Below are 7,566 nucleotides of genomic sequence, written 5' to 3' on the forward strand. Positions count from 1 at the left end.
ACCAGAAGTCAGGCCTAAAGATGTGAGTGAATTGCTACAATTTCATGATAAAACTTCAACAGACGAGGAGTTCTTTCTTATAGATTAGCAAAGAGTTTCTATTCTTGAGATGGAATCTACTAGTGAAGAGGCTGTGAAGATTGCTGAAATGAAGGCAAGGATGTTAGACTATTACACCAACTTAGCGAATAAAGCAGCAGCAGGTTTGAGAGGATTGACTCATGTTCAAAGAAGTTCTCTTGTGGGTAAAACACTGTGAAACAGAATCTTACGCTACAGGGAAACTGTTCACGAAAGGAAGAGTCAGTGGATGCAGAGAAGAACGTTATGGTTGTATCTTAAGAAACTTCTATAGCCACCGCGGCCTTCAGCAGTCACCACCTGATCAGCCAGCAGCCATCAACGTCAAAGAAAGAGCCTCCACCATCAAAAAGATTATGACTTGCTGAAGGCTCGGATGGTGGTTAGCATTTTTTGCAATAAAGCATATTTATACTAAGGCATATACATCACTCTTAGACACACTGTTATTTGACACTTAGCAAACTACAGCATATTGTAAATATAATTTTTATAAGCACCTAGAAATGAAAAAATGTAGGTCACTCACTTTATTGTGACGTTCACTGTATGTGGCTGCCACGGTACAAAACCACGATATATCTGGCATATGCTTGTATACACGTTTACATGTGAGGACCATCACGGTTTCACACCTATGCACCTCAATGACACAGACAGTCGGTCAAGGGGCCGCAGGGGTCGGTCACACCCGCCCAGAGGTGTGCCTGGAAGTTCTACTCCTACATGGAAAGCCTACAGTAGGCAGCTGCAGCGTTCTTGGGCAGAGAAAATTAGCTAGTGTCCTGTGCAGTTGGGGTGTCATATCTCCCCATGCTATAGCCCAGCTGCCAGAGACTCCATGAGTCTGAGTAGGGAAGCTTAGGAGACATGTACCATTAGTCAGTTTCTCAAAGGCTGAGAGTTACTTCAATTTCTGGTTACTTTAATAATCAGTGACCATAGTTTGCTGTGCAAAGCTCATTTCCTTTAAAATATCCCACTACTTTTTCTTCTAAATTTAATTCCTTAGAGACCTGATTGGCAATACTATTTAAAAAATCGAGGTCATTTTAAATTTTACTTTCAAGTATTAGTGCATGCCTAATGCCTATTATAGTATATTACACCAAGGAAATTCCCAACAAATTTTGAATAAGTGGTTTTCCAGGAACAAAGACTTTGACCCTTGTCATCATCATCTACTTCTCTTTGTTGTCATCCATGTCTTTGAGTCACTTTTCTTGTTTTCCAGTCATTGTCTGGGGTCAGCTCCTCATTACTTCTACCCTGGAATTTTGTAGCAGTTTCCTCAATGGTTTCACTCTGTTTGATTTTTCCTCTGACTGCTCTCTGCTGCCTGTTATAGCCACCATTTCTCAGTGTAGTCCCGGTCATTCGCGCAGCAAGTATTTCCTGAGCACCTCCTTTGTGCTGGGGTCTGTAATAGATGCTAGCGTGAAATGATATACTGTCCTTGTCAGAAGGAGCTTCCAGTCTAGTAGGAGAAGAGACATAAACACATAAAGTTCATTCAGTGTGATGTGATGAAGGCTAATCGTGATATTTCAAAGTTTGCCTAGCTGTGTGGGGAGGAGCCGAGCTCTGCCTGGAGAGGTCAGGGATTTTAAACTTGGACTTGAGATTTTAAGGTACATAGACTTTGATTAGTAGACAAGGGCCAGTAAGTATGTCTTACTCTGAAAAGACAGCCTGTGTGTATTCACAGAGGCATTTCTAACCTCTGCTTGCAGTGCTGCTTATGAAAGTGAAGTGCAAACTGAGTACCCTGCTCCTTCGTTGGCGCTTATCTTTTCCTTCTTAGCTCCTTCCACATCCTTCCACCTTTTCCTTCAGCCATGCTTCTAGACCAACAACCTTCTGAACTTCCTTCTCTGAGATTTACTCAGATTGTTTGCTCTGTTCTTTTTACCCCATCACTGCCCGCCACTTATTGAAGTGAGCTTTCTTCCAATCTTACTCTTGCAAGGTTGTTGTTTGTTACTTCTGTTAGGATAATTTTAGAATTTATTATGATTTAGTTATTCAGGGCAATGTGTCCTTCCTTTGGTAGATTTTGAGACCCATCTTACCCATTTTGCCTTAAAGCCACCAGTAAAGAGTTCAGATGTTGACACCTGTTAAGCTTTGACTATATAGATGAGGATGTTCTACAAAGGCACAGTGTCTATATTACTTAGCTGTAGTCTGTGGTCTCCACTGTGAATCTGTTGTTGCGGATGAAGACCAGCTTTTGCTTCTGGTGAGGCCACACAGAGGGACTTTGTTTCACTCCACGTTCTGTGTAAACTGGGAATCCTATCACATTTATTTTCCTTCGCCGGGAATGATTTGTTTGTGGCCTTTGCTCCATTTCTTCTCCCTAGTTGAAGAAACATGATTATGAGGTTGTTCCTTGCTAGATAATTATGCTTTTCTGAACCTGAGGGCGTGAAGTTGTTCTCCTATATCATATTCTAAAGGCGTTTATATTTTGCCTGTATATTTTTAGGTTATCAGTTTAACAGAATGCATTATGTGTTCGGAGACATTTTTTCCATGTAGTTATTAAAGTGCTACAGAATTTGCAAGTTTTTTAAATTAAAAATGACATTAAGCAACTTTTTGGAGGTATAAATTACATACCATAAAATGAATTAAATTCACCCATTTCCAGTGCACAAGTCAATGATTCTAGTGAATTCACGGAAATGTGCAGTCATCACCATAATTAACTTTACAGCTAATCCTTCAATAGATTCTATTTAGGCTTTCGCCTTGGGATCTCTGCAGCCTCGAGTACCATTGGCACTTTCTCACCTTGAAACTTGCTATACACCTTTCTTTTTTATGTATATTATTTTATAAAATATATATGTACATATATATATATATATTTATAGAGAGAGGGAGGAAGGGAAGGACAAAGAGAGGGAAAGAAATATTGGTGTGAGAGAGAAACATCAATAGGTTGCATCTTGTACACGCACTGGCCAGTGACTGAACCCACAACCTAGGCGTGTGTCTTGACCAGGAATGGCATTGGCAACCTTCCACTTTTCAGAACATTGCCCACCCACTGAGCCACATCGGTCAGGGCTAATATACATAATTTTATTACCATTTTTTAAACACAATGCAACATTCTAAAAAGCCCAAAACTTACCATTGATACTAATTCCTATGAATTTACTGTGCCCCTATACTCAAATCAAGAAATTAAAGAAGATGGGCATGTTCCAAAAAGCAGTCAAACATAAGTTTCGAGACAAGCACATAGCTGGAAACCTCATCCTGAAGTGCTATGGATAGCGTGAGAAGAGTCATTGTAACTGGAGCAGCTCTGTTGATGTTACAGGAAGAACAAAGATGAAATGTGGTCAAGATGGCAATGGAGAGAAACTGGTTTGCCTCCTCTCACAATCACATCCAAAGTACATCAAAATTACAACTAAACTATAGAACAACCATCATTCACAACCATCAGAAATTGAGCTGAGTGGAAGTCCTACAATTATGAAATTAAAGAAGAAATCACATCAAGACTGGTAGCAAGGGTAACAAACCAGGAACAGGCTAATTCCACATCCACATGTAGCAGATAAGAATTGGGAGGGATATCTCAGGAACAAGGGGTCCTAGCGCCAAACCAGTCCCCCTGCCCCGGCCCTGGATTCCAGTGTCAAGAAGCAAAGTCCCTGTGACTCTGGCTGTACAAACCAGCAGGGATTGAGGTGTGGAAGAGAGAAACTTCTGGAGTCCCAGGAAGTTCCTCCTAAATGACCCATGCACAGACTTACTCGAACTTCCTCCCTCTGACCTCCAGCAGATTGAAAGGCATCAGAGACATATGGGAAGGAATAGAATTATCCAGCGTCAGGGTGAGAGCGGGAGTCAGCTTCCTCCCACACAAAAGTACTGGCGGAGGCTGTTTTCTTCTTTTCTGAACCCTCCCCCAACAGAGTGACAGAGCTGGCAGATGGGGACCATATCTGAGACTCCACCAGCCTGGCTAACACTGTCGCCCCGCACTGGTTGTTCTGTGAGGACCTGCACCACCCAACTTTTAGGCCCACCAAGCTGTCTCCAATGGCTTGCCCTTATGAGTGGCTTATCTTGGCTCACGCTTCAGACTTTTTTATATTCTCTCAAACAAGCAGCATCTGGCCTCAGTGAGCCCCATACCTCTTGCTAAGTTGCCCCAGGCCCGGCATTAGCAACAGTCAGCCTTTGTTCACTGCTTGGCCTCCACTGGTCACCTCCAAGCCCAGCACAAGTAGCAACCATCTGCAGATCACTTTGTGGCAAGTGTTGTGTGGCCCCAGACAGAACACAGGCAGTGGCTGACGCTGGACGTGCCAACACCAATCAACGTTCAACTACAACAGTAGGGTGTACACAGCCCACACAGTGGATGTACCTTGAGTACCCAGCTTGGGTAATAGGGGAGGACGTGCCACTGGACCCAATAGGACACCTACTATATTAAGCCACTCCATCAAGCCTGGGAGACATAGTAGCTATGCCTAACACATAAAAACAAACACAGGAAAGCTGCCAAAAAGAACAGACAAAGAAACGTGCCCCAAATGAAAGAAGAGGACAAAACTCGAGGAAAAGGAAAACGAAACTAAATAGAGAAAAGCAGTCTATCAGGTGCAGAATTCAAAACGTTGGTTATAAGGAGGCTCAAGGAGCTTAGTGAAAACCTCAACAGCGTAGAAAAGATCCAGTCGGGACTGAAGGATACACTAATTGAAACAAAGAACAATTTACATTGAAGCAACAGTTGAGTGGATGAAGCTGAGAATCAAATCAATGATTTGGAATGCAAGGAAGCAAAAGCCAAACAAATAAACACACACACACACACAAACACACCATCAGAACAGCAAGAAGAAAAAAGAAACAATAACAACATATCTATCAACAATTGAACCTAAGAAACAAAGTAAGCAAACAAGCAGAACAGAAAGAGAACATAGATAGAGAGAACGTTTTGATGGTTGCCAGACGGAAGGGATGGAAAGGGGGTGGGGGCATTATGGGTGTTGGCTGGAAAAGGTGAGGGAATTATGAAGTGCAAATTGGTAGTTACAGAACAGTCATGGACATATAAAGTATAGCACAGGAAATAGAGTAACTAAAGAAGATGTATGTGGGACCAATGGACTTGGACAACAGTGTGGGGATTTTCTGAAGGAGTCTGTGTGGTGGGGTGGAGGGGACAGGTGGCAAAAATTTGGGAGAACTGTAATAGCATAAACAATAAAATATAATTTTAAAAGTAAAGAAAAAAGAAATTAGAAAAAACACTCAATAATTGGAAACACTTAAATTCACATCAGAAGCCTTAAAATCTAACTGTATTTAATAGTCCCTCAGAAAGCTATAATCTGCATTTTTGTTATTTTAAAGATTATATTGATTTGTTTATTGTAGAGAGAGGGGAAGGGAGGAAGAATGAGGGGCAGGAAAACACCAATGGGTGAGAGAAACATTGATCCTTTGCCTCTCGCACACCCCCAATGGGGGACCTGGCCCACAACCCAGGCATGTGCCTCGACTGGGAATCGAACAGGTGACCTTTCAGTTTGCAGGCCAGTGCTCAATCCACTAAGCCACACCAGACAGGGTGCAACCTGCATTTTTTTCAAATGTCTTTCCCCTACAAATAATCTTACAAGCTATACCAAAATTTATGCAGGTTTTCTACTGAAACTAATAAGAAGCTGTGCTTGATTTTACATTCTCAGCAAAACAATTGCCTGAGAAAACACATAATACTCCAGGCACATCTGTACAGGACAGTCATTTATTCTTCATCTTCATCCTTTCCATCATCTTTCTCTTCTTACTTCGCTTCATCCTCTGGTTCCTTCTTCTTTAAACCTGTGGGTCTGCCAGGGCCCTTCATTCCCACTTCACTTTGGCCCTTGGCATGGTGTGCGGCAATATCCTTTTCACATTTTCTCCTGCAGCTTAGCTGCTTTGTTCTTACAGCTGCTTATCTTTGGCTGACTGCTCAGACCACATTTCAACCAATTCTTTTTCATTATTTCCATTGGATAATCCACCTTTGATCTCTAGGTGATACTCACAGAAAACTAGAAAGAAGGCAGATAGAGGCCTTGTAAGAGCACTGGGATCTTTTTTCCCCCGTATCAACTGGGGGAGGATAGAAATCTGTCCTCTCCCTGTCGCAGTGTGCTTTGTCACTCTTTGCCATATCTTCCAACTTTGACTTTTCTTTTGCACACATGGTCTTCCATGTCTCTGAACACTTCTTGGAGAATTCAGCGAAATTCCTGGAGGAGCCTGGGTGTTGTTTCTCCGTGTGCTCTTCCCAGTGAGTTTGTATAATGAAGGCATATGAGGACATCTTGTCCCTCGGCCTGTTGGGGTCTCCTTTGCCCTTGGTGACAGACGGTTTCGGGTGGTAGATTTTACGCAGTGTCCTGCCCTGCCACAGGACCCAACCCAGAAGTTTCCCTCACAGGCCTCTGGTGTGAACTGGTTCATCACTAACTCTATTCTCATGCAGTCTCTTGTTTTGCCTACACCTTACTGAATTTTTACTTTATTTCATTTTTACTTTTATTAAATTTACTGGGGTAACACTAGTAAATAGGATCATATAGGCTTCGCGTGTACATTTCAATGATACAAGACCTGTGTATTGCACTGTGTGCCCACCACCCAAAGCCAAACCCTCTTGTCACCTTACTTTCTGACACGGCTTCTTCCAGGATCCTCCATCTGCCTCTCCAGTTGTTCTCAGATGCTTCTGCAAATTTTTCCCTCTTCACTTTTCTTAAAGAGTCTTCCCTCATCTCTTCCTTCACCCAGCACTACTCCCACTTCACACGTTTTTCTGAATGCTCCCATCTGTGCGCTTGACTTTATATCACTAAGTATTCCCAGATCTCTCTCTAGGTCAGACATCTCTCTGCAGATAAAACTTCCTTTTATTTCAGCACATGGGGGAAAGTATTCCTTTCCCACAGGGTGCCTGTAAATCTCTTTCATAAACTTCTTACAGCTTTATTGAAGTATAATTGATATGCAAAACCTGCACATCTTTAATATGTATAACTTGATGAGTTTGAGCATGTGCATATACATCATGCAGTATTTGTCTTTCTGTGTCTGAGTTCACTTAGCATGTCTTCTAGGTTCATCCATGTCATTGTAAGTGCTCGATTTCCTTCCTTCTCTCTGAAAAATAAATAAGTAAAATCTTTCAGAAGAGAGAGAGAGAGAGAGAGAGAGAGAGAGAGAGAGAGAGAGAGAGAGAGTAAAAGCACCTATACTTGGCTGCAAAACTAGAACACTGCCAGGGACTGAGGAGATAGCATTCTACACACTTAGACACTCAACTTAAAATTGGCAATGCCAGGGCACCTGACCTGGGCCTACCTGGTAAGCTCTGCAGAGCTACCTATGGCCAATTTCCCAAGCCCTTTCAAAAGTGCAGGGCTATGGATATGCCATCTCCTGGAACTG

At 42.3% G+C, this 7,566-nt stretch overlaps 1 long non-coding RNA gene across 2 annotated transcripts; it reads right to left on the reverse strand.

The window, feature by feature from the left end:
- Positions 1-596: 596 nt before the first annotated feature.
- Positions 597-7,172, reverse strand: LOC150002056 (uncharacterized). 2 transcript variants are annotated; one of them, XR_016513137.1, is made up of 3 exons: positions 6,783-7,172; positions 2,258-2,443; positions 597-1,558 (listed from the first exon to the last, which is right to left on the reverse strand). It is a non-coding gene; the product is annotated as an uncharacterized LOC150002056 (long non-coding RNA). The 2 variants fall into 2 exon arrangements; XR_016513136.1 differs by having other exon boundaries at positions 6,788-7,171.
- Between the last annotated feature and the right edge of the window lie 394 nt (positions 7,173-7,566).

Source organism: Furipterus horrens, unplaced genomic scaffold, assembly GCF_987537825.1.
Source record: "Furipterus horrens unplaced genomic scaffold, mFurHor1.1.pri manual_scaffold_9, whole genome shotgun sequence".
NCBI lineage: Eukaryota > Metazoa > Chordata > Mammalia > Chiroptera > Furipteridae > Furipterus > Furipterus horrens.